A 27,745-nucleotide genomic window follows, 5' to 3' on the forward strand; every position below is an offset into this window, starting at 1 on the left:
GTCTGTTGGCGATTGTTACTGCCACCGCCGGCAGTGTGGTGTTTAGCGCTGTGTTCATAATGAGGGCCTTTGTTTGCTTTAAAAAGACTTAAGATACTTTGGCCCTTATTACAACCCTGGCGGTCGGTGTTAAAGTGGAGGTAATACCGCCAACAGGCCGGCGGTAACAAAAATGGAATCATGACCACGGCAGAAACCAACACATACAGCCACTTTAACACTTGGACCGCCACGGCGGTAGCAACAAACACCACAGCGATAACCGCCAACAGACAGGCGGAAGAAATTGTGCCACCCACCCCATTACAACCCACCCATCCGCCAGCTTTTCCGGGGCGGTACCAACGCTATCAAAAGCACGGCGGAAACAGTACTTTGAAGAAAAACCACTCACCTCTCGACACTCAAGGAAGAACCAGGACGCCATAGAACTCGAACTACAGGTGTTACTCATGCTTGTGTATCTTCGCATGTACCATGAGTACCCACGCCGGCGATGACGACCACGGTGAGTACTGCACCTAGTACACAGAGGAGGGGGGAGGAAAAAGAGAGTGACATACACATGCAACATGCAACACCCCCAACCTCACCGCCAACACCATACACACAATCACATGCATTACATATACACCCCGTAACTCTCTGGAATAACGCAAGGACAAAAAGAATGGATTCAAATGAGTGTAATATTGGAAATTTCGAGAATTAGCTTCAGAAATACATAAACAGTATGTACAATATACACAATATATACAAAATGAGGGACAATGTCCACACAAAAATAGTCTGTGACCCACTGGGTTATAACACATAGGCTAAGCCCACACTTGACTCCTGCCTCAAAACGGAGAGAACACTGCAGGGGCATCAGGTCGAAAACACACAGGCACCTCAGGGGGAAGGGGAAGGCGGGGCACCTCAGCTGGAAGATGGTACTACGCCACTGCTCCTAGAGGGGGTGTCATGCCCACTGTTTGGTCCTGGGGAGTGCAAACCCACAGTCTGTCAAGTGGGTGCTTTGTCCACTTCTTGGCCCTGGGAAGTGCAAAGCCACAGTCTCTCATGTGGGTTGTTTGCCCACTGCTTGGTCCTGGGGAGTGCAAAGCCACAGTCTCTCAAGTGGGTGGTTTGCCCACTGTTTGACCCTGGGGAGTGCAAAGCCATAGTCTCTAAAGTGGTTGCTTTGCCCACTGCTTGGTCCTGGGGAGTGCAAAGCCACAGTCTTTCAAGTCACTCAAGTGGGTGGTTTGCCCACTGGTTGGTCCTGGGGAGTGCAAAGCCACAGTCTCTCAAGTCTCTCAAGTAGGTGGATTGCCCAGTGCTTGGTCCTGGGTAGTGCAAAGACATAGGCCCTTATTACAACATTGGCAGTAAAAGCCTCATTGTATTGTCAGCATAACTATATCACACAGCTCTCTACTCCATGAGGTAACATAGCAAAGGTCACACAGTGGGACCCACATCTGTGAAATCGAAAGGGAAAGTGACAAATCAGGGTCCATACACTGGGTAAAAGTGACAGACAGATGATAGGTCAAACAAGTTTATCAGCTGTAGGAGGCAGTGAGGTCTTCTTATCTGTGTTTCACTGGAAGTATTGATGGATCACGGTGTTTCTGTTGTCTATGTCCTCTTCTTCTGCCTCCTCTTCTTCACTGTCTACAGGCTCCACAGCTGCCACAAGACCTCCATCTGGACCATCCTCCTGCAGAAAAGGCACCTGTCATCGCAAAGCCAAGTTTGCAGCATACAGCAGGCCATGATGATCTGGCACACCTTCTTTGGTGAGTAGTATGGGGAGCCACCTGTCATATGGAGGCACCTGAACCTGGCCTTCAGGAGGCCGAAGGTCCTCTCTATAACCCTCCTAATTTGCCCATGTGCCTCATTGTAGCGTTCCTCTGCCCTTGTCCTGGGATTCCTCACTGGGGTCAGTAGCCATGACAGGTTGGGGTAGCCAGAGTCATCTGCAAATGTCGAGGGACAACTGTTAGACACACACTAACCCTTAGGGACAACCCCAGACCCAGACAACTATTCACACTGTATAGGGTCCATGTCCTTACCTAATAGCCACAAGTGGTGCCTCTGGAGTTGCCCCATCACATAAGGGATGCTGCTATTCCTTAGAATGGAAGCGCCATGCACTGAGCCAGGAAACTTGGCGCTCACATGGGAGATGTAATGGTCGGCCAAACACACCATCTGCACATTCATTGAATGGTAACTCTTTCGGTTTCTGTACACCTGTTCACTCCTGCGGGGGGACCAAGGCCACATGTGTCCCATCAATGGCACCTATGATGTTGGGGATATGTCCCAGGGCATAGAATTCACCTTTCACTGTAGGCAAATCCTCCACCTGAGGGAACACGATGTAGCTGCGCATGTGTTTCAGCAGGGCAGACAACACTCTGGACAACACGTTTGAGAACATAGGCTTGGACATCCCTGATGCTATGGCCACTGTAGTTTGAAAAGACCCACTTGCCAGGAAATGGAGTACTGACAGGACCTGCACTAGAGGGGGGATACCTGTGGGATGGCGGATAGCTGACATCAGGTCTGGCTCCAACTGGGCACACAGTTCCTGGATTGTGGCACGATCAAGTCTGTAGGTGACTATTACATGTCGCTGTTCCATTGTCGACAGGTCCACCAGCGGTCTGTACACCGTAGGATGCCGCCATGTCCTCACCTGCCCCAGCGGACGTGCTCTATGGATGAGAACAGAGATCAGAGGGTCAGCCAACACTGAGGTATGAAAAAACAACTTTATTGCACACATTTGTCAATCCGCTATGTGCCTGTCTTAGTGTGTATGCAAGGCCTAGATATGTGTGACGCATTTAAAATTAATGCCATGTGGCACCCTGAAATGACGGCTGCCTGACCTGTAATGTCGGACAATGGGATATGAGGTAACTGCGCTGGCGTTTTACACCATCGCGGTAGGCGGTCGAAGACCTCGGCGCAATCCTGCATTGGTTAACATTGGACCCTATGGGTCTCAGGAGCCAATGACGATGTACGCCGGGGGTGACGGTACGCACCGCCACAGACGTGACTACCATTTTCTGTCTGTTCACTCACTTGATACCTGATCTTTGACAGGAGAGGACCTACACTGCAAGTGCTGCTGCGACCTAAGTCTGGAAGCGACAATGGCTCAAGTGTCTTGGGAAAGGGCCCCTGCCTTCACATCAGAGGAGTTGGCCAAACTAGTGGATGGGGTCCTCCCCCAGTACACGCTACTCTACGGTCCTCCAGACAAACAGGTGAGTACACTGTGAGCATGCTGTATGGGCAATGCCTGTTTGGAGTGGTGTGGATTGGAGATAGGCGGGAGGAGTGAGGCGTGCATGAAACAACGGTGAGTGGATGTGCGTCAGGGCAAGGGTGGGAACGTGGGCCAATGACTGTGACAGTCCGGACGGTTATAGTTTTTCTTTTTCCCCTGTACTATTCCTGTAGGTCAGCGCCCACCAGAAGAAGGATATTTGGCGTGCCATCGCCAAGGAAGTCTGGACCCTGGGGGCCCACCACAGATGGAGCACCCCCTGCCGGAAAAGATGGGAGGACATTTGCCGCTGGAGAAAGAAGACGGCGGAGGCCCAGCTGGGGATGGCCTCCCAACGTGGGAGGGGTGCCCATCGCACCATGACCCCCCTGATGTTCCGTATCCTGGCGGTGGCGTATCCGGAGTTGGATGGGTGCTTGAGGTCATCAGTGCAGCCACAAGGGGGTGAGTACAGTCACATTCATCTGATTCAGCACGCATGGGAGGTGTCTGGGAGGGGGAGGTGGGTAGTGGGTTCCCCTAGGCCAGGGCGAGTTTTGTAGGCAAGATCCCTTCGTTAGGCAGGCTATGTTGCACCCCACCCCACCAGTGTTAAGAGCCATCTACCCCTTGTCAGGCTCCTGTGACTTCCATGTGTGCAGCAATCAGGCATAGGCCTTGTACCCCATGGCCCTGTGATTAATTAGGGAAGTCTAAGTGCATGGCGTAGTGCAGAGGGCTGCTGTGTCTGTAGTGTCCGCCAACGGTAGCGGTATTGGATGCACTGAACATGTCTTTCTACTTTCTTCTCCCCCTTTTTGTGGTCTCCCTGTTCTTGTGTGCATTAGCATCTCACGCGGAGGAGCAGTGCCACCGGAGCAGGAGGGAGCTGCATCCCACATGGCCCTGGAGGGCGAAACTACGGACTCCGAATTCACCAGTGGGACGGAGGGTGAGGGGAGCTCACCGCGGGGACAGAAGCTGAGACCAGCGACACCGACTCCTCCTCTGATGGGAGCTCCTTTGCGGTGGTGGGCCCCTCTGTGCCCACCGCATCTACAGGTACGGCCGCCACCCCCCCTACCAGCACCACCCTCCCAGCAGCCCCTCAGCGTGTGCCCCGTGGCTGCTCATCCAGGAGGGTGGGCATCTCCTTTGCCCCAGGCACCTCAGCCCCTGTCCCTGTCAGCCCTGCTGCCTTCAGTGAGGAGGCCATTGACCTCCTCAGATCCCTCACTGTTGGGCAGTCTACCATTCTGAATGCCATCCAGGGTGTAGAGAGGCAGTTGCAACAGACAAATGCATACTTGGAGGGCATTCATTCTGGTCAGGAAGCCCAACAGCGAGCTTTTCAGACTCTGGCCTCAGCATTGATCGCAGCCATTGTCCCTGTGTCCAGCCTCCCCCCTCCAACTTCCTCCACCCAGACCCAATCCCCAATACCTCAGCCTATCCCAAGCACACCATCAGACCAGCATGCAAACACCTCAACACACAAGGGTAGCTCTGGCAAACATAAGCACCACACATCCCACAGGCACTCACACAAGCATCATACCCATGCAGACATACCAACAGCCACTGCCTCCACTGTGTCCCCCTCCTCCATGTCTCCCTCCTCCCTCCATGTCACGTCTCCACTCACACCTTCATGCACTACATCTTCAGCCACTACGTCCATCACCAGCACACCCATCACCACACACCGCTCACGTGCACTCACCACCCCACTACCATTCACACATCCCCTGTGTCCTCACCCAGTGTGTCTGTGAGCCCACCTCCCAAACTACACAAATGCAGTCACACACCCACCCAAAAGCCATCCACCTCACAACAGCCTCCAGCCCATGCACCTTCACCCAAAGCTAGCAAACAAACACCTCCTACAACCACTACCTCTTCCTCCACTCCCAAACCCCCTCCATCTACCCGTCCCAGTGTGGCAAAAAAACCTCTTCCCTATACCTCCCCCACCCCTACCCTCCCCTAGGGCCCGCCTTTCCAGGTCCCAACCCAGCACCTCAGCCACCACATCACCGGGAACAGTGGTGCCAGCAGTAACCGGCTTCTGGAGTGTGCCAAGCAGCAGGCCAGCCAGTGTGCCAAGGAGCCAGGCCAAGGACATTCCCCCACCTCAAAAAGAAAAAAAGTTGGCCACAGCCCGAAGGGAGAAGGCCAAAACACCTGCCACCAAAGCCTCTCCCAGGACTACAGTTGGGAGTGGCAAGACAGCTGCGCCACCATCCAAGGTGGGGAAGGGCCAGAGAAAGAAAAGGAAGTCGCCGCCAATCTGCATGGCATACAAGACCACCACATGCACAGCTGTCACGGGCGCCGCCACCCAGGACACTGCCGCCAGCAGCACGCTCAGTGAGCCCCCCACCAGCACCGCCGCCCAGGACACCGCCACAAGCAGCACACTCAGTGAGCCCCCCACCAGCACTGCTGCCCAATGAGTGCCACAAGCACCACGGCTACTGAGGCCGCCGCCAGCACCGCCAGCAGCCACGCCACATCCTGTGCCAGTGGCACCACCGCAGACATGGCTGCCATCCCCAGTGGTCAGTCGTACAAGGCTGGTGGTCAGTTCCAGGGGCCTGGACAGCTTCCATGTTGGCCCACCATCAGTGGAGTGTCAGATCCACTACCTCAGTCCTTGACAGGATGAAGCACTCTGGGCACAAAGCCCCCTCCAGAACCAGTGGAGAAAGGCATCCACAGCCTCTGTCCTTGGCAGGATGAAGCACTCTGGGCACAAAGCCCCCTCCAAAACCAGTGGAGAAAGGCATCCACTACCTCTGTCCTTGGCAGGATGAAGCACTCTGGGCACAAAGCCCCCTCCAGAACCAGTGGAGATTGTTATCCACTTGAGAGACTATGGCCCACATTATAACCCTGGTGGTCGGTGGTAAAGCAGCGGTAAGACCGCCAACAGGCCGGCGGTAAAAAAAATGGAATCACGACCATGGTGGAAACCGCCAACATAGATAGCCACTTTAACACTCCGACCGCCAGGGTTGTAATGTGGGCCATAGTCTCTCAAGTTGGTGACATGTTCCACTGGTTCTGGAGGGGGCGTTGTGCCCAGTGTGCTTCATCCTTCCAAGGATAGGGTGAGTGGATGTCTTTCTCCACTGGTTCTGGAGGGGACTTGGTGCCCAGTGTGCTTCATCCTGCCAAGGATAGGGTGAGTGGATGCCTTTCTCCACTGGTTCTGGAGAGGGCCTTGTGCCTAGTGTGCTGCATCCTGCCATGGACAGGGTGGTGTCACCTTGGGTATAGCAGCTGGAGTCTTTGAGGTGGCCTTGCTGGGTGGTTGTGGCTCCTTTCCCTTGCTGGATGCTGTCCCCTTCTTCACCTTGCCAGGTGGCAGAATTTGTTTGGGCTTGGTAGGGGGTGGTGGCACACTGGCTGGGCTGACGGGTGCCCTCTTTGAGCCTCTGACAGCTGCAGACACCACTGCGGATGTGGATTTGGTGGCTGAGGTGCTAGGCTGGGTTTTGGCCACCCTGGCCTGAGGTGAAGGATGTGGGGGGAGGGAGGAGGTCAATGTTTGCTAGGAAGAGCTTCTTAGGGACATTGGGGCGGGAAGAGAGTAAAGGTTTGGGAGTGGAGGAAGAGGGAGTGTTTGTAGGAGGTGTCAGTCTGCTGTGTTTGGGTGCAGGTGCATGAGCTGGGTGCTCTTGTGAGGTGGATGGCTGTTGGGTGGGTGTGTGCTTGCATTTGTATACTTTGGGAGGAGGGGTCACAGACACAGTGGGAGAGGACACCAGGGATGTGTGCTTGGATGTGGGGGTGGTGACTGCCAGTAAGGGGTGTGTAGTGATAGGCATGCAGGTGATGGAGGTAGTGGATGAGGATGTAGTGCATGCAGGTGTGAGTGGAGATGCAAATGGGAGGGAGGTGGAGGAGGAGGGGGACACAGTGGAGGCAGTGGATGTTGGTGTGTCTGCATGGGGATGGTGCTTCTGTGAGTGCCTGTGAGATGAAGTGTGGTGCTTGTGTTTGCTTGAGCCACTTCTGTGTATTGATTTGGGAGAATGCTGGTCTGAAGGTGTGCTTGGGATAGGCTGGGGTTGAGGGGATTGGGACTGGGTAGAGGAAGTTGGAGGGGGAGGCTGGATACAGGTACAATGGCTAATATCAGTGCAGAGGCCAGAGCCTGGAATGCTCTCTGTTGGGCCGCCACGCCAGAGTAAATGCCCTCCAGGTATGCATTTGTTTGCTGTAAATGCTTCTTGACACCCTGGATGGCATTCAGTATGGTTGACTATCCAACAGGGAGAGATCTTAGGAGGTCAATAGCCTCCTCACTGTGGGAAGCAGGGCTGACTGGGACAGGGCTTGAGGTGCCTGGGGCAAAGGAGATGCCCACCCTCCTGGGTGAGCGGGCACAGGAAACATGCTGAGGGGCTGCTGGGAGGGCAGTGCTGGTGAGGGGGTGGCGGCTGTACCTGTTGCTGCGGTTGGCACAGAGGTGTCCGCCACCGCCAGGGAGCTTCCATCGGAGTCGCTGTCTGTAGTGTCCCCTCCTGTCTCTGTCGTGGGGCTCCACTTTCCCTCCATCCCACTGGTGCCCTCACCGTCTGTGGATTCGGCCCGAGGTCCATGTGGGATGCAGCTCCCTCTGTCACCGGTGCCTCTGCTCCTCCGCCAGATGATGATAATGCACACTAGAACAGCGTGACAAAACAAAAAGGGGGGGAGATACAGAGGATACACTTGGTCAATGCCAGCAACAACACTACCGTTGGCATACACAAAACACAGGGAGCAGCCCTATGCACTAGTCCATGCACTACCAGTTACAAAGATAGTCACAAGCCCATGGGGTGCAAAGCATAACGCCAGCATCTGCACACCTGAAACAAACAAGGCCCTGACCAGTAGGAGAGGCCCACTAACAACACTGGGGTTGGAGTGCTTCAGAGCCTGCCCAAAAAGAGACCTACTCTGCCATGTTCGCCTTGACCTAGGGGCACCCACAGTCCACATCCCCACCCAGGTAAAACCTTAACGTGTGCAAAGTCATGATTCTGGATTTGTACTCACACCCTTGTGGCTGCTGTGATGCCCTCAAGTGCCCATCCAACTCCAGATAGGCCACCGCCAGGATGCGGAACATCAGGTAGGTCAGGGTACGATGGGCACCCCTTCCTCATTGGGAGGCCAGCCTCAGATGGGCTTCCGCCGTCGTCCTTGCCCAGCGGTGCAGGTCCTCCCACCGTTCGCGGCAGTGGGTGTTCCGCCGGTCAAAGACCCCCAGGGTCCGCACCTCCTTGGCGATGGCATGCCAAATGCCCTTTTTCTGATGGGTGCTGACCTGCAGGAAAAATACAGCAGAAAAGGGATTAGTCATACCATCCGGACTGTCATACTCATGGCCCACCATATCCCTCCCATCCACTTACGCACATAAATTGACCACCATACATGCAGCACTCAGGACACCTCACCCCCCATACATGTGGCTTACACACAAAGCACTCCATACATTCATGGGCCACTCATCATGCTCACAGTGTACTCACCTGTTTGTCTGGAGAACCAAGGAGTAAGGTGTACTGGAGTAGGACCCCATCCACCAGTCTCTCCAACTCCTCCGAAGTGAAAGCAGGGGCCCTTTCTCCAGACACATGAGCCATTGTCTCTTCCAGACACAGGTCACAGCAGCACTTGCAGTGTAGGCCCTCTCCTGTTGAAGGTCAGGTAGCAAGTGAGTGAACAGATAGAAAATGGCGGTCACGTCCACGGCAGTGCGTACCGTCACCGCGGGCATACATTGCCATTGGCTCCTGGAACGCATAGCGCCTAATGTTAACCAATGCGAAGTCGCGCGGCGGTCATTGACCGCCAACCGCAACGGTGCACAACGCCAGCGGAATTACCTCATTTCCACAAGTCCCTCCTCACAGGTCAGGCACCTTCCATTTCAGGGGGGCACAGGCCATGGCACCTAACTGCGTCACAGCAGACATTGGCACATCAACTGACTCTCGGATTCCCATACTTGTTCTGTAAATGAAGATATGCATAATTATTTCAATAGATGTGTGAATATGACCCTCGGCTCACTTCTTTCCTCCCCAGACTTCAACCGCTGAGGATGAATATGAGATGGAAACATCCTCAAGTGTACAGACCCCTGGTGGACCTTGCAACCATGGAGGACAGACCCACTATCCTAACCTAGAGACTTGACAGGGCCACAATCCAAGAACTGTCTGCCCAATTTGAGCCAGACCTGATTTCAGCTATCCGCCACCCCACACGCAGCCCCACTCTAGTGCAGGTCCTGTCAGTGCTCCATTTCCTGGCAAGTGGTTCCTTCCAAACAACAGTGGCAATGGCATCAGGGATGTCTCAGCCAATGTTCTCCAACGTGTTGACCCGAGTGTTGTCTGCCATGCTGAAACACATGCGCAGCTACATCGTTTTCCCCCATGTGGAGGATTTGGCCACAGTGAAGGCTGGCTTTTATGCCCTGGGACATAGCCCCAACATCATTGGTGCCATTGATGGTACCCATGTAGCATTTGTCCCCACCCCCCCCCGGAGAAATGAACAAGTGTTCAGGAATAGAAAAAGCTATCACTCTCTGAATGTGCAGATGGTGTGTTTGACGGACCTGTACATCTCCCATGTGAATGCCAAGTATCCTGACTCTGTGCATGATGCCTTTCTCTTGAGGAATAGCAGCATCCCATATGTGATGGCTCAACTCCAGAGGCACTGGGTGTGGCTAATAGGTGAGCCCAAGGTCCCCAGCCAGTACATATTGGTGTATGGGTATGGGGTTGTACCTAAGGGTGAATGTGTGGCTAAGAGGTATTCCTCGATATCTGCCTGTTTACCAGAACCTCTCATGGCTATTGACCCCAGTGAGGAATGCCAGGACAAGGGCAGAGGAACATTACGATGGGGCACATGGGCGAACAAGGAGGATCATTGAAAGAACCTTCGGCCTTCTGAAGACCAGGTTCAGGTGCCTCCATCTGACTGGTGGATCCCTCTACTACTCACCCAAGAAGGTGTGCCAGATCATCATTGCATGTTGCATGTTGCGCAACCTGGCCTTGAGACACCAGGTGCCTTTTCTGCAGGAAGATGAGCCTGGAGAAGGTCTTGTGGCAGCAGTGGAGCCTGTGGACAGTGAGAAAGAGGAGGCAGAGGATGAAGATGAGTACAACAGACGTTTTCTCATACAACAGTGCTTCCAGCGACACACAAGTAAGACACTGTAACTTCACTTTACATTGCAGTTTTGTGTTGGACATTGTACATGGCAGCATGATTTCCCTATGTCTATGGCCACTTACTGTACCCTTTGGCATCTCTATTTTCAGATCTCTGTGCCCCACTCTGGCTCCTGGTGTGTTTACTGCTGCCCACTACAGGTCATACCAATATATATATAACTGTACATATAAATTGTAATGCTTACAGATTGTTGGACTAATACATATTTCAATCAATTGACAATCTCCAGACTTGTATTTGTCCAAGGGTGTTTATTTAAGTGCTAAGAGGTTGAGGGGGATGTGCAATGGGCTTGAGTGATGGTGGAGGAATGTCCAGTTAGAGTCCAGTCTCTTTGTATCACAGGTGCATTGTCTAAGGGGGCATAGGAAGGGGAGCAATGGCAGTTCAAGGTGGACAGGGTATCAGAGTGGGACACAAGGGTGACAATCAGGGAGTCTTATTTCCTGGTGGCTGTCTTGGCAATGTACTCTGGCTTCTGCCTGGATTGCAGGGACCGTTTGTGGGGTGGATCTCCTGCAGAGGGTGGGGTGTTGGTTGCCTGTTGTTCCAGTGGCGGGGCCTCCTGTCCACTAGTGCCAGCAGAGTTGGAGGGCTGTTCCTCGGTGTGGCTAGTGTCAGAGGCCCGTTGGTGTGCCTCTGCCTCCCTCATGGTGTTGGCCATGTCAGCCAGCACCACTTCAGTGGTGACCAGGATGGTGTGGATGTGTTTGAGGTCTTCCCTGATCCCCAGGTACTGTCCCTCCTGCAGCTGCTGGGTCTCCTGCAACTTGGCCATAGCCTCCTGGGAATGGTGGTATGCTCCCAGGATCCCTGAAAGTGCCTTGTGGAGAGTGGGTTCCCTGGGCCTGTCCTCCCCGTCACACAGCAGTCCTCCCAGCTTCTTTGCTGTCCTGTGCCTCTGTCCCCTGAACCGTGAGCCCACTGCCACTGACCCCATGTCCCTGATTGTCTTGGGTTTGTGGGGTTGCCTGGGGTCCCTGTATTGGTGGACACACTGCTGATTGACATGTTCTGGGGACAGTGGTATGGGCCCGCTGGGTTGGTGCTGTACTGGTGTGTCCTGAGGGGGGGAGGGTCTGTGGTGGTATGGGACTGTGCCTGGATACCCGACTGTCCAGAGGACCCTGATGGGCCAGGTTGGTCATCGTGATCCAGGCGTGCAGAGCTGCTGTCATCACTGTGGGCCTCTTCTGTGGGGGGACTGGATGTTAGTGGTACCTCCTCTTCGGTGACGTTAAGTGGGGGTCCTGTAGGGATGTAAATGCAGTGTTATTGTATCTGCATGTGCCATTTTGTGCATGTATGTGTTTCCCTGCATGGTTGTGATTACCCTGTCAGCTATACCTTGTGTGCGTGGTGATTTTGTGGGCTAGATGATTTTCTCTAATGGACATGCTTTAGTGATGGGTGTCCATGCAGGTCTGTGATGGGTGTCCATGCATAGGTGTTGCATGCAGGGCTTGGTATTGGGATGGGTGGGTTGTGATAGTGGGGTATATGTGAGGTGGTGGAGTGATGAGGGTGAGGGTAGGGGTAGGAGTTTGTAATGGCAGGGTGGGGGGTATAATAGTAATAGAGATTTGACTGACCAGAGTCCAGTCCTCCTGGTATTCCTGCGAGGCCCTCAGGATGCGTTATTGTCAAGATTTGCTCCTCCCATGTTGTTAGTTGTGGGGGAGGAGGTGGAGGTCCACTGCCAGTCCTCTGTATGGCTACCTGGTGTCTTGCAACCAAGGACTTCACCTTCCCGCGTAGGTCGTTCTACCTCTTCCTGATGTCATCCCTTGTTCTGGTGTGCTGTCCCACGGCATTGACCTTTTCCACGACTCTCCACCATAGCTCCATCTTCCTTGCAATGGACATCTGCTGCACCTGTGATCTGAATAGCTGTGGCTCTACCCGGATGATTTCCTCCACCATGACCCTTAGCTCCTCCTCTGAAAACCTGGGGTGTCTTTGGGGTGCCATGGATGTGGTGTGAGTGGTATGTGTGAGGATGTGTGGGGTGATGTGTTGTGGTGTGTGCTGTGAGGTGCGTTGATGTGGCTCAGATTGAGTGGGTGCTCCTGGCTTTTCTCTCTCTGTTAGCTATCTTTTTTTTCATTAAATTGGTTGTGGGTAAGGTGTGGGTGTGTGGGTATGGTATGTGTATGTGTGTCAGGTATGTGTAGTTTGAATTGTCCAATGTGGTGTAGTTTTGTAAGTGTGCGTGTATTATGAGCCCGGTGGTGTGTACTGCCCATGGTTTACCATGGTTGAAAGACCGCTGCGGTGATTCGTGGGTCCTAATACTGTGGGCGTATTCCTGTTGGTGTAATGGTGTGGGTTTTGGTACCGCCAGTTTATCACTGGCCTTTGGTCTGGTGGACTTGTGTGGGTGTCTGTATAGTGGCGGATTTCTCTGTGTGGGTCATAATACCCGTAGCGGTGTACCGCCGCGATCACGGTATGTTGGCAGCCGTCTGCACATAGGTAGGCGGCATTTACCACCAATGTTGTAATGAGGGCCTTTATATCACTTTTCAGTGATCTCTATATTTACTTATTGGATCTTTGAGCATTTTGACCTGCATTTATCTAGATAAATATTATATATTTTTCTAAACACTGTGTGGTGTATTTATGTGGTGCTATATGGTGTTATTGTATGATTTATTGCACAAAAACTTTACACATTGCCTTCTAAGTTAAGTCTGACTGCTCAGTGCCAAGCTACCAGAGGGTGGGCACAGGATAATTTGGATTGTGTGTGACTTACCCTGAGTAGAGTGAGGGTCCTTGCTTGGACAGGGGGTAACCTGACTGCCAACCAAAGACCCCATTTGTATCATTGGTGATCACCGGTGAGGATAGGACTTGTATTTGTGCAGTGACATACAGTAGCTAAGTATTTCACTACCTACCCACATTTGAAGATCAACTAGATTTTTATCTCTTTTTGCAATTTTAATTTTTCCTGTCATTTTTTGACTAAAATCCTCACTCAACATGTCTCATGCTGGGTCTCAAGCAGGAGATTTTGACCTGGCCCTGTTGGAGACATATACTGTCAAACAGCTGAAAGGGTTCTGCAGGGATGTGGGAGTACCTACCCAAGGTGCCTTCAGAAAGGAGGAATTTCAAATGGCGCTGTGGGACTGTTAGAAGCCATTACAGAGGAGGATGCTGAGGAGGAGGAGCCAGAAGATGGCTCCCCAGAGGATTTTTTGCCATCAGTGGATGATGTTACCACTTCAATTATGTCCCCTGCCAAACCAGGAAGCAGTGTCTCTGATCAAGGCCTTAACGCAGAGGAAAGGAGAGAGGAGAGAGAGTTTCAATTGCAGATGGTAAGGCTAAAAATTGAGGCTCAACAGGAGGAAAGGAGAGCAGAGAGACAAGCCAAGCAAGCTGAGTCTGAAAGAGCAGCCAAACAGATTGAAGCGGAGAGAGCTGAAGCTCCACCTGAGAGAGCCATGGCTGAGACCAAACATTTGTTGGCTCATGAACTGAGTCTCAAGGAGCTGGAGATCAAGGCGAGACAGTCTGAGTCCAGCAGTGATGCTGGCAGCATACATGCAGGACCTGTTGGGGATAAAGAGGTTTGTATACCCAAGAATGTGGTGCCAAGTTATGTGGTGGGAGATGACATCGACAAATGGTTGGCTGCCTATGAAGTTGCACTAAGGGCACATGGGACCTCTGAGGAGCAATGGAGGGTGGCCTTGTGGTTTTATGTTCTAGCAGTGGAAGTGGCACACTTCTTACACTAGCTCCATGTGATCAGAATGTCTATGCACTCATGAAAGCCGCTTTACTGGCCAGGTTTGGGCTGACCCCTGAGAAATACCATCAGAGGTTTAGGGACAGCACCAAACATCCACACAAACTTAGGGTAGATTGTTTTGATTTCTCCAATAAGGCACTGAATGGATGGATGCAGGGCAGCAAAGTAGAGAATTACATAAGGTTATATGACTTGATTCTGAGAAAGCATATGTTTAGTATCTATCTTACAGAGTTGCACCAGCACTTAGTAGATAGTAAGCTTACTGATCCCAGGAAGCTTGCTGGGGAGACGAACCTCTGGGTTAGCACCAGAGTGTCCAAGAAGGCATCTGGGGGGACACCCACAAAGGTGGTCAGGGTTCCCAACAGAAGAAAGAGGGGGAGAAAAACTTAAAGATAAGGAGGTCTCAAAAGGCCCCCAAAAGAATTCCCAATGGGGGGTGATAACCATTCCTCTTCTAGATTTGGGAAGAAGACAGGGTACTTTGATAGAACATTAGGGAACTTTATCCCCAAATGCTTAGAGTGCTACCAGCATGGACACCCTAAGGGCGACTCCCAGTGTTCCAAGAGAACACAGTCCACCACTAGAAAGACACCTGGGTTGGCTAGTGTAGCGCTCGTGGGGGAGACAGTCCCAGTTAGCTATGGGGGGCAGGCAAAGGTTTCCCTAGTGTCCCTGGGAGAAAGAGAGTTGGTGCCTAAAGCCCACATGACAGAAAATATTTCAAAGTATAGGCAGTGGGTCACCATTGTTGGGCAAAGGGTGGAGGCTCTGTGTGACACTCCTGTCAAGACTACTGTCAAGAGTCAGCTGGTGTCAGCAGAGCAGATAGTCCCTAATACATTCCAAAAGGTCATAGTCGCTGACAATCGCGAGAGTCACCTACCTGTGGCTCTGGTTCCCTTTGAGTGTGGGAAAGGGGGGTTTCTGGTACTATGAAAGTAGCTGTGAGTCCTGCCATGCCTGTAGATTGTCTGTTAGGCAATGATCTTGAACATACTGCCTGTAAAGAGGTAGAGCTTAGACCCCACCTGGAGATGTTAGGTTTGCCTGAGTGGGTCTGCAAGATCACAAGGTCCATGGCTGCCCGGGAAGGGAGTCAAGGGCGTCTGGAGCCTGGAACAAATGCCCAGACAGCTGCAAAGAGGAAGGGCAAGAGGCACAGGAAACCCGCCTCAGATGTTCCCACAGTGGTAAAAGGGGTCCCTGAGGAGTAGGAGGCCCCTGAGCCAACCAGAGAGGACATAGCTGACCTGGGCAACCTACCTGAACCTGCTGGCTGGCAAGTAGAGGGTGGGACAACCAGGGCAGAACCAGGGCAGAATTCTGAAAGACACAGAGGGAATGCCCCACCCTTGAGTGTCTGAGGCAACAGGCCACAGCCCAAGCAGCAGGTGACGCCTCTGGCACTCACCATATTTACTGGGAGAATGATCTCCTTTACAGTGAGCCTTAGGTTCCAGGCCCTGGGGCAGCACGTGTGCTGGTGGTCCCACAGTGTTACCGAGCCTTCCTACTGGGTCTGGCTTACGACATCCCCCTGGCAGCACATCTGGGCTAAACACAAGATCTTTAACAGGCTTGTCACCCCCTTCAATTGGAAAGCAAAACACAAACGCTGTGGGATAGCGTAACTGGATGGACGGAATGCGGAACCAATCAAACATTCACCCCCAGTCACAGATCTGGGTTTAATCCATCCATTATTTTGCTCACCATGCCACCCCAGTTTGAACCCAGCCATATGCAAATCAGTCTTGACCCTGTTCCTCATGGGAACAGTCCAGCCCGAACTGCCAGGCCAGGTTCTCCCTGGACCGGAAACAAGCATCCTGGGACCGGTTTCGGGGTTTCACCCCTCATCAGCCAGGATAGCTTGAATCCAGTGGCACAGTGAGCCCGGGACCCACGTCTGGGCATACCCAGCGCACTTAGGGCGGCAAAAGCAAAGCAAAACACAAACGCTGTGGGATAGCGTAACTGGATGGATGGAATGCGGAACCAATCAAACATTCACCCCCAGTCACAGATCTGGGTTTAATCCAAACATTATTTTGCTCACCATGCCACCCCAGTTTGAACCCAGCCATATGCAAATCAGTCTTGACCCTGTTCCTCATGGGAACAGTCCAGCCTGAACTGCCAGGCCAGGTTCTCCCTGGACCGGAAACAAGCATCCTAGGACCGGTTTCGGGGTTTCACCCCTCATCAGCCAGGATAGCTTGAATCCAGTGGCACAGTGAGCCCGGGACCCACGTCTGGGCATACCCGGCGCACTTAGGGCGGCAAAAGCAAAGCAAAACACAAACGCTGTGGGATAGCGTAACTGGATGGACGGAATGCGGAACCAATCAAACATTCACCCCCAGTCACAGATCTGGGTTTAATCCATCCATTATTTTGCTCACCATGCCACCCCAGTTTGAACCCAGCCATATGCAAATCAGTCTTGACCCTGTTCCTCATGGGAACAGTCCAGCCCGAACTGCCAGGCCAGGTTCTCCCTGGACCGGAAACAAGCATCCTGGGACCGTTTTCGGGGTTTCACCCCTCATCAGCCAGGATAGCTTGAATCCAGTGGCACAGTGAGCCCGGGACCCACGTCTGGGCATACCCGGCACACTTAGGGCGGCAAAAGCAAAGCAAAACACAAACGCTGTGGGATAGCGTAACTGGATGGACGGAATGCGGAACCAATCAAACATTCACCCCCAGTCACAGATCTGGGTTTAATCCATCCATTATTTTGCTCACCATGCCTCCCCAGTTTGAACCCAGCCATATGCAAATCAGTCTTGACCCTGTTCCTCATGGGAACAGTCCAGCCCGAACTACCAGGCCAGGTTCTCCCTGGACCGGAAACAAGCATCCTGGGACCGGTTTTGGAGTTTGAAGATAGCCTCTGATAATTTCTGCAGGGCATGCCCCACCTGCCAGGCTTGTGGGAAGTCAGTGAAAAGCTCCCCTAAAACCACTCCCCGACGTTGGCACCCCCTTTGAAAGGGTGGGCATTGACCATGTTGGTCCCTTGGACCTCAAAACTGCCTTAGGAAACAGGTTTATCCTGGTTTTGGTGAACCACGCCACCCGCTATCCCTCTGAAAACAGTGACTGCACCGGTGATGACCTGAGCCCTGCTGGGAATATTTACATGTGTGGGATTCCCTAAGGAAGTTGTGTCTGACAGGGGCACAAACTTCATGTCTGCGTACATGAAGTCCATGTGGGATGAGTGTGGGGTGACCTTCCAGTTTACCAACCCTTACCATCCTCAATCAAATGGGCTTGTTGAGAGATTCAACAAGACCCTTAAAGGCATGATTAGTGGCCTGACTGAAGCCATGAGGCGTAAGTGGGACATTCTCTTAACATGCCTGCTGTGTGCTTACGGGGAGGTGCCCAGAAAGGGGTGGGGTTCAGCCCCTTTGAACTTCTCTGTGGTCACCCTGTCAGGGGACCACTGAGCATAGTTAAAGAGGGCTGGGAAAAAGCTTCCAAGACACCTCCCCAGGATATGGCAGCTACATGCTGGCCCGCCACAACCAAACCCAATGCTTCTGGAAGCAGGCCAAGAGTAACCTTGAGACCATTCAAGAGGTGATGAAGGAGTGGTACGACGGGAAGACCACTCTGGTTGAGTTTTCACCCAGAGACAATGTTTCGGTGATGGAGCCAGTAGAGCCTAGGGCTCTCCAGGACCGCTGGACTGGCCCATTTGAGATTAAGGAGCGTAAGAGAGAGGACACTTACCTAGTGGACCTCAAGACCCCTAGGCACCCCCTAAGGGTCCTCCATCACAACAGACTCAAACCTCACTTTGAGAGGTCTGAAGTCAGTTTGCTCCTAGTCACAGATGAGGGTATGGAAGAGGAGAGTGAACCTCTCCCGACCTCCTCTCAGCCAAAGAAGGTGATGGGTCGGTAGAGGGTGTCATTCTCTCTGACTCCCTGACTCTAAACCAGATAAGAGACTGTTATGAGCTGTTAGAGCAGTTCTCTTCCCTGTTTCCCCTTACTCCTGGACCTACCCAGCTATGTGTCCATGACATTGACACAGGAGACAGTCTCCCTGTGAAGAACAAAATGTACATGTTGTCGGATAAGGTGAAGTCCAGCATTAAGGAGGATGTCTCCAAAATGTAGGTCTCCATGAAACGTAGAACATAGTAGGTACTCAGCCAACACGTGTTTCGCTCTATAGGGTGCGTTCACCAGGGCTTTCTCAAGGCATGATAATGATAAATTTTTACTTTTGGCAATGTACTGAATATTAATGCGATGATGGTCAATCCGATCGGTAACTGCTATAATAGCCGAAATGGGAGAATTTCAGACAAACGCGTCCGTCGCCATCTTAGGATGTTCTACGTTTCATCTATCTGCTGCACAATATGAAGTTATCTACAACTGTCCAATAAACTTCAAGTCTGATTATATGTTTCGGAGTACCCTTTCAATTTTTTAAGGAACATCACTGAATATTTGGCATTTAGATGCCTACAAATTATTGATACATAAGTGGGAACTTACCTTCAATTACTAGGTTCTATGAAGGAAGCCATGTGCACCGCCCCTGTGCTCAAGGCCCCTGACTAGTCCCAGGAAGTTATTGTGCAGACAGATGCTTCAGAGCATAGCATAGGGGCTGCTCTAGTACAGCTAAATGAGGAGGGTTCAGTCCAACCAGTAGTCTTTATTAGCAGAAGACAATTACCATGAGAACAGATGGGGGGTTCTATTGAGAGAGAAGCATTTCTGTGGTCTGGGCACTGAAGAAGCTGAGACCATACCTGTGTGGGACTCACTTCCGGGTTTTGACAGACCACAGGCCCCTCAGATGGCTCATGCAGATGAGGGGTGAGAATCCTAAACTCTTGAGGTGGTCCATTTCCCTACAGAGGATAGACTTTATGGTGGAGCAACGCCCGGGGTTTGACCACGCCAACGCTGATGGTCTCTCCAGATACTTTCGCCTTAGCGATAAGAGCTCCCAGGAGGTTGGGTAGCTCTCCCCACTTTCAGCTGGGGGGGGACACATGATAGACCTGACAGCCTTAAGGTGGTCACCCCTCACTTTTTGCTTGCCTCCCTCCACTTTTTGGACACTGTCTTTGCTGGTTTTAAGACTCTGAACACTTTACCATTGCTAACCAGTGCTAAAATGCATATGCTTTCTCCCTTTAAACATGGTAACATCGGATCATACCCAATTGGACTATTTAATTTACTCATAAGTCCCTATTAGAGTGCACTATGTGTGCCCAGTGCCTGTAGATTAAATGCTACTAGTGGGCTTGCAGCACTGATTGTGCCACCCACTCAAGTAGCACCTTAACCTTGTCTCAGGCCTGCCATTGCAAGGCCTGTGTGTGCAGTTTCACTGCCAATTCGACTTGGCATTTAAATTACTTGCCAAGCCCAAAACTCCCCTTTTTCTACATATAAGATACCCCCAAGGAATACCCTAGGTAATACATAAGGCAGGGTGCTGACATGTACCTATGTAGTTTACATGTCCTTGTAGTGTAAAATTCCTAAATTTGTTTTTACACTGCTGTGAGGCCTGCTCACTTCAATGGGTAACATTGGGGCTGCCCTCATACATTATTTGAGTGGTAGCTGCTGACCTGAAAGGAGTAGGAAGGTCATATTTAGTATTTCCAGAATGGTGATATTAAATCCTGCTGACTGGTGAAGCTCGATTTACTATTACTATTTTAAAAATGCCATTTTAAGAAAGTGAGCATTTCTCTGCACTTAAATCTTTCTGTGCCTTACAATCCACGTCAGGCTGGGTTTAGTTGACAGCTCCTTGTGCATTCACTCAGACCCACCCCAAACACAGGATACTCAGCCTCACTTGCATACATCTGCATTTTGAATGGGTCTTCCTGGGCTGGGAGGGTGGAGGGCCTGTTCTCACACAAAGGACTGCCACACCCCCTACTGGGACCCTTGCAGAAAGGATTGAACTGAAAGGGGAACTGGTGCACTTCTAAGCCACTCTTTGAAGTCTCCCCCACTTCAAAGGCACATTTGGGTATATAAACAGGGCCTCTGCCCCTTCCAACTCAGACACTTCATGGAGAAGAAACTTGTGACCAGAACCTGCATCCTGCCAAAAAGAACTGCCTGGCTGCCCAAAGGACTCACCTTACTGCTTTCTGTGAAGGACTCCTGCTTTGCTGTTGCCCTGCTACTTTACTGCTCTCCGGCTGAGGTGAAGAAGTGCTCTCCAAGGGCTTGGATAGAGCCTGCCTCCTGTTCCCTGAAGTCTCAGGACCAAAAAGACTTCATCTCTTCAAGAAGGACTCCTTGTGTGGTGAAATTCGACACACCGCCTGCCAGAAACGACACACAGCCTGCTCCATGGTAAACATTTCACCGCACGCCAAACAGGATCGACGCAGTGCCAGTACAGCGACGGGAAATTCTACTCACGGCCCACTGGATCAACGCATAGCCGAGCCGGAACAACGTAGCCCGACTTCCAGAGAGAAATCGACGCAGCGCATGCCATGCGGTATAAAATTTGACGCAGCTCCTGTGACTTCATCCTGCCAGCACAGGAAATCCACGCACAGTCCCCGGGGTGTCTGAAAACCCTGCAATCCAAAGGGGATCCATAGCCGATCACCGGAAATCTATGCACAGCCGTCCCTGCGTTGAAACTAAATGACGCATCACCGTGTGCAGCCGAAGAAATCAATGCACACCCCTTTGTTTTCACGCTTCTCCTCCTCTGTGGCCCTTTGCGGAGATTTTTCATGCGAACCAGGTACTTTGTGCTAGAAAGAGACTTTGGCCCTCATTACAACTCTGGTGGTCACTGTTAAAGCGGCGGTAATACCGCCAACAGGTCGGTGGTAAAAAAAATGGGATCACGAACAAGGTGGAAACTGCCAACATAGACATCCACTTTAACACACCGACCGCCATGGCGGTAGCAACAAACACCGCGACGGTCACCACCAACAGAGAGGCGGCAGACAATGTACCGCCCACCCCATCACAACCTGCCAATTTGCCAGCTTTTCCGGGGCGGTACCAACGCCATCAAAAGCACAGCAGAAACAGGACTTGGAAGGGAAACCACTCACCTCTCGACACTCAACGAAGAACCAGGATGCCATTGAGCCCAAGCTGCACGTTCTGCCCATGCTGGTCTACCTTCTCATACACGAGGAATATCACAGGAGGCGGCGGCGATGACCACGGAGAGTACTGCACCTAACTCACAGTGAGGGGGAAAGAGAGTGACACACACACACGCAAAACGCAACACCAACATCCCCACCCTCACCCACAACACCATACACACAAAAACATGCATCAATATTACATTTACACCCCGTAACCCCCTGGAAGAATGCAAGGACAAAAGGAATTGAGTCAAATCAGTGATATATTAGAAATAGGCAGATATACCTAACGAATCCATAAACAGTATATACAATTATTTACAATATGTACAGAAGGCCGTACACTGTCCTTTGTAAATGTCCGTGGCCCACTGGGCCAAAAATCATGGGCAAAGCCCACACTTGACTTCTGCCTCAATACGGAAAGAACACTGCAGGGGCATCAGGTCGAAAACACACAGGCACCTCAGGGTGACGGGGAAGGGGAGGGCACCTCAGCCAGAAGATGGTACTATGCCACTGCTCCTTGAGGGGGCTCCATGCCCACAGCAATGCCCTGGGGAGTGCAAAGCCACAGTTTCTCCAGTCTCTCAAGTGGGTGGTTTGCCCACTACTTGGTCCTGGGGAGTGCAAAGCCACAGTCTCTCAAGTGGGTGGGTTGCCCACTGCTTGGTCCTGGAGAGTGCAAAGCCACAGTCTCTCAAGTCTCTCAAGTGGGTAGTTTGCCCACTGCTTGGTCCTGGGGAGTGCAAAACCACAGTCTCCCAAGTGGGTGGTTTACCCACTGCTTGGTCCTGGGGAGTGCAAAGCCACAGTCTCTCAAGGAGGTGGCATCTTCACTGGTTCTGGAGGGGGATTGGTGCCCAGACTGCTTCAATCTTGCCAAGGACAGGGGGAGTGGAGGCATTTCTCCACTGGTTCTGGATGGGGCTTGGTGCCCAGTCTGCTTCATCCTGCCAAGGATAGGGGCAGTGGCACAATTTCTCCACTGGTTCTGGAAGGGGCTTGGTACCCAGTCTGCTTCATCCATCCAAGGATAGGGGGAGTGGATGCATTTCTCCACTGGTTCTAGAGGGGGCTTGGTGCCCAGTGATGCTGCACTTGGGGTGTGGCAGCTCACATTCCCTCACCTGGGTGTCTCAGGCACAAGATTAGCAGGGAACAGGTAGCATGATACTCCATGGCGACAGGGCCCAACTCCATCCCGCGGCACCTAAGGCTGCATACTGGTGGTAGTGCTGGTGCTGGTGGGGGTGCTTCTAGTGGTGGTTGGAGGCTCCAGGCCGTCTTCTGCAGCCTCGGACAGCTGCCCACTGGGGATGCTGCTGCTGACATTTGCTGTGGCAGCGGCGGGGCAGGTGGCAGTGCCTGCGGCAGGGATGCTGGCGGTGCTGTCTGTCGTGGAGGTGCCGGTAGTGGTGGAGGGAGGCACCAGCCCGTCTCCTACAGCCTCGGACGGCTGCCCACTGGGAATGCTGCTGCTGCCAGTTGTTGTGGCAGTGGCGGGGCAGGTGGTGGTGCAGGTGGCGGTGCTTGCAGTGGTACAGGTGGCAGGGCTGTTGATTCTGATGGTGGGCACCAGGCTCTCACCTGGTGCCGCCGTGGCCTGAAGTGCCTTGCCTTGGCTTTTCTGCCCCTTCCTCACCTTGGCAGGTGCCACTGGGACCTTGGCACTGGCAGCTTGAGTTTTGGAGGAGGAGTTGCTGGGTAGGTCGTGCTCCTTGGCCATGCTGCATGCTGGCCCCTTCTTCACCTTGGCAGGTGACAGAATGGGTTGCTCTTTTGCAGGGGTCGTTGGCACACTGCCTGGCCTGATGGGTGCCCCCTTTGATCCTCTGGGAGTTGCAGTGAGCACAGCGGACTCCGACTTGGTGGCTGAGGAGCTGCCCTGGGATCTGGACACCCTGGCCAGAGGGGAAGGATGGTGGGGGAGGGGGAGGGAAGAGGTCAACGTTAGCCAGGAAAAGGTTTTTAGACACACTGGGAGGGCACGATAGAGAGGGTTTGGGAGTGGAGGAAGAGGGAGTGGTTGTAGGAGGTGTCAGTCTGCTGAGTTTGGGTGAAGGTGCATGGGCTGTTGTGAGGTGGATGGCAGTTGGGTGGGTGGGTGCTTGCGTTTGTGTACTTTGGGAGGAGGTGTCACAGACACTGGGAGAGGACACAGGGGACGTGTGAATGGATGTGGGGGTGTTGACTGCCAGTGAGGGGTGAGTAGTGATCGGCGTGCTGGTGATGAAGGTAGTGGATGAGGATGTAGTGCATGCAGATGTGAGTGGAGACGAGACTGGGAGGGAGGTGGAAGAAGAGGAGGAATGGGACAAGGGGGAGGCAGTGGATATTGGTGTGTCTGCATGGGCATGGTACTTTTGTGAGTGCCTGTTAGATGAGGTGTGGTGCTTATGTTTGCCTGAGCCACTTTTGTGTGTGGATTTGGGTGAATGCTGGTCTGAAGGTATGTTTGGGATAGGCTGAGGTTGAGGGGATTGGGACTGGGTAGAGGAAGTTGGAGGGGGAGGCTAGACACAGGGACAATGGCTGCAAACAGTGCTGAGGCCAGAGCCTGAAATGCTCTCTGTTGGTCTGCCACACCAGAGTGAATGCCCTCCAGGTATGCATTTGTTTGTTGCAAATGCCTCTCGACACCCTGGATGGCATTCAGAATGGTCAACTACCCAACAGAGAGGGATCTCAGGAGGTCAATAGCCTCCTCACTGAGGGCAGCAGGGCTGACTGGGGCAGGGCCTGAGATGCCTGGGGCGAAGGAGATGCCCACCCTCTTGGGTGAGCGGGCATGGAAAACACGCTGAGGAGCTGCTGGGAGGGTGGTGCTGGTAGGGGGGTGGCGGCTGTACCAGTTGTTGGGGTGGGCACAGAGGTGTCCGCCACCACCAGGAAGCTTCTATCCGAGGAGGAGTCGTTGTCTGTGGTCTCCTCTCCTGTCCCCATCGTGGTGCTCCCCTCACCCCTCGTCCCACTGGTGCCTTCACTCTTGGTGGATTCGGCCTCCAGATTATCCTAATGTACACAAGGACAGGGTGACAAAACAAAAAGGGGAGAGAAGAGACAGAGGATACACTTGGTCAATGCCAGCAACAACACCACCATTGGCGTACACTACACTCAGGGATCAGCCCTATGCACTAGGCCATGCACTCAGCCCATGGGGTACAATGCCTAACGCCAGCATCTGCACACCAGAAACCCACAGGACCCTGCCCAGTAGTAGATGGCCCTTACACTATTGGGGTAGGAGTGCTCCAGATCCTGCCTAAAAAGGGACCTACACTGCCATGTTCACCATGGCCTTGGGGCACCCACAGCCCACATCCCCCACCCAGGGAACACCTTAACGCACACAATGTCTGACTCTGTACTCACCCCCTTGTGGCTGCTGTGATGCCCACAAGCGCTCATCCAACTCCAGATAGGCCACCACCAGGATGAGGAACATTAGGGGGCTCATGGTGCGACGGGCACCCCTTCCACGTTGGGAGGCCTGCACCAGCTGGGCCTCCCCCGTCTTCTTTGACCAGCGGTGCAGGTCCTCCCTTCTCTTGAGGCAGTGGGGGCTCCGCCTGTGAAAGACCCCCAGGGTACACACCTCCTTGGCGATGGCACGCCAAATACCCTTCTTCTGGTGGGCGCTGATCTGCAGGGAGAAGACAACAGAAAAAAGGGTTAGTCATACTATCCGGACTGTCATACTCATGACCCACAATATCCTTCCCATCCCCTTACACACATACATTAAATACCATACATGCAGCTCCCTGCCCAGGACCCCTCTGCCCCCCGACATGTGGCTTACAAACACAGCAGTCTATACATTCATGACCCACGCTTCATGCTCACAGTGTACTCACCTGTTTGTCTGGAGGACCGTAGAGTAACGTGTACTGGGGTAGGACCCCATCTACCAGTTTCTCCAACTCCTCCGCAGTGAAGGCACAGGCCCTTTCCCCAGACACATGAGCCATTGTCACTTCCAGACACAGGTCACAGCAGCACTTGCAATGTAGGTCCTCTCCTGTTGAAGGTCAGGTAGCAAGTGAGTGAATAGTTAGAAAATGGCAGTCACGTCTGCGGTGGTGCGTACCGTCACCGCCGGCGTACATCGCCATTGGCTTGTGGAACCCATAGGGCCCAATGATAACCAATGCGAAGTTGCGCGGCAGTCATCGAGTGTCTACCCCAACGGCGCACAACGCCAGCGCAATTACCTCATTTACACCTGTCACCACTCATAGGTCAGGCAGCTGCCAATTCAGGGGGGCACAGGGCATGACACCTAACTGCGTCACAGCAGACATTGGCACATCAACTGACTCTCGAGTTCACATACTGCTTCTGTAAAGTAAAACATTAGTGCAAAATATGGGGAAAGATGACCCTCTGCTCACTGTTCTCTTCCAGAGGCTTCAACCGCTGAGGTAGAATATGAGATGGCGGCATCCTCCGGTGTACAGACCCCTAGTGGACCTTGCGACTTTGGAGGACAGACACATTATCATTACCTACAGACTTGATCGTGCCACAATCCAAGAACTGTGTGCCCAATTGGAGCCAGACCTGATGTCAGCTATCCGCCAGCCCACAGGAATCCCCCCTCTAGTGCAGGTCCTGTCAGTGCTCCATTTCCTGGCAAGTGGTTCCTTCCAAACAACAGTGGCCATGGCATCAGGGATGTCTCAGCCAATGTTCTCTCATCACCGCAAACACCACCCCACACCTCATCCACACCACCCCATGGCACCCCAAAGACACCCCAGGTTCTCAGACGCAGAACTCAGGGTCATAGTGGAGGAAATAGTTCGGGTAGAGCCCCAGCTCTTCGGGACACAGGTGCAGCACACCACCATTGCCAGGAAGATGGAGCTATGGAGCAGAATAGTGGACAGGGTCAACGCTGTGGGACAGCATCCACGAAATCGGGACGACATCAGGAAGCGGTGGAACGACCTACAGGGAAGGTGCGTTCCATGGTATCCAGGCACAACATCGCGGTGCAGCGGACTGGCGGTGGACCCCCACCTCAACCCCCAGAATTTACAACATGGGAGGAACAGGTCTTGAACATCCTGCATCCTGAGGGTACTCGCATGAGTATCTGGAGGAATGGACTCTGGTAAGTCTCATCTTCACTACTTCATCCCCCCCACCCCACCAGCATGCCAACTCATACCCCCATCCTCCCCCCCACCACCATCACACATCCTCATTGCTAATGTCTCACCATCACAACCCACCCATCCCAACACCAAACCCTGCATGCCACCGCAAACCATCGACAGCCATCACCTAAGCATGCCCACTGCCCATACCCATCTCCCCCACAAACCGCCGTCACAACAGCTTCCACAAAGGAATGCCAGCACTGGGGTACACAGGCACCCACCCATTGCACGCTATGGCACACACAGAAGCAATAACCATACTCTTATACCCCTGCAGGACCCGAACGCCACCACACCGCCCAGGAGGGTCCAGAAATGTCCATCCCACTCCCAGAAGAGGCCCCCAGTGATGACAGCAGCTCTGTCTCCCTGGACCCAGATGACCAGCCCGGCCCATCGAGGACCTCGGGACAGTCGGTTCCCCTCAGACAGCCACAGGCTACAGCAGACCTACCCCCCTCTGGGAACACCAGCACAGCACCCACCCAGCAGGCCCATGCCTCTGTCTCCAGGACACGTCAATCAGCGGTGTGTCCACCACTACAGGTCACCCAGGGTAACCCACCACCCCAACAACAACAGGGACCTGGGGGCAGTGGTAGTGGGCACACAGTCCAGGGGCAGGGGAACTGGGAGGGCTGCTGTGCGACCGAGGGGGGACAGGCCCAGGGAACCCACTCTCCACGAGGCCCTCTCCTCTATCATGGGAGCATACCACCACTCCCAGGAGACGATGGCGACGGTCCTGGCCAGGTTCCAGGAGATCCAGGTACTGCAGGAGGAACAGTTTATGGGGTTCAGGGAAGAACTGAGAAACATTAGTTCCGCAATGGGCACCATCGTTGTGGCTCTCAACCAGATTGTCACCACATTGCGGGACCATGTGGCACCACAAAGGGCCCCTGTCACTAGCATGGACCGGGAACAGGCTACCACCTCCGCCGGCGCTAGTGGACAGGAGGCCCCGACACAGCAACAACCGGCCACCAGAACCCCACCTCCTGCAGAAGAAGAACCACCCCGCAAGCGGGGCCTGAGATCTAGGAAGAAGACAGAGTAGGATGCCAAGACCCCCGCCAGGAAAGGATACCCCCTGATGTCATCCCACT

The sequence above is a fragment of the Pleurodeles waltl genome, chromosome 8, assembly GCF_031143425.1.
Source record: "Pleurodeles waltl isolate 20211129_DDA chromosome 8, aPleWal1.hap1.20221129, whole genome shotgun sequence".
NCBI lineage: Eukaryota > Metazoa > Chordata > Amphibia > Caudata > Salamandridae > Pleurodeles > Pleurodeles waltl.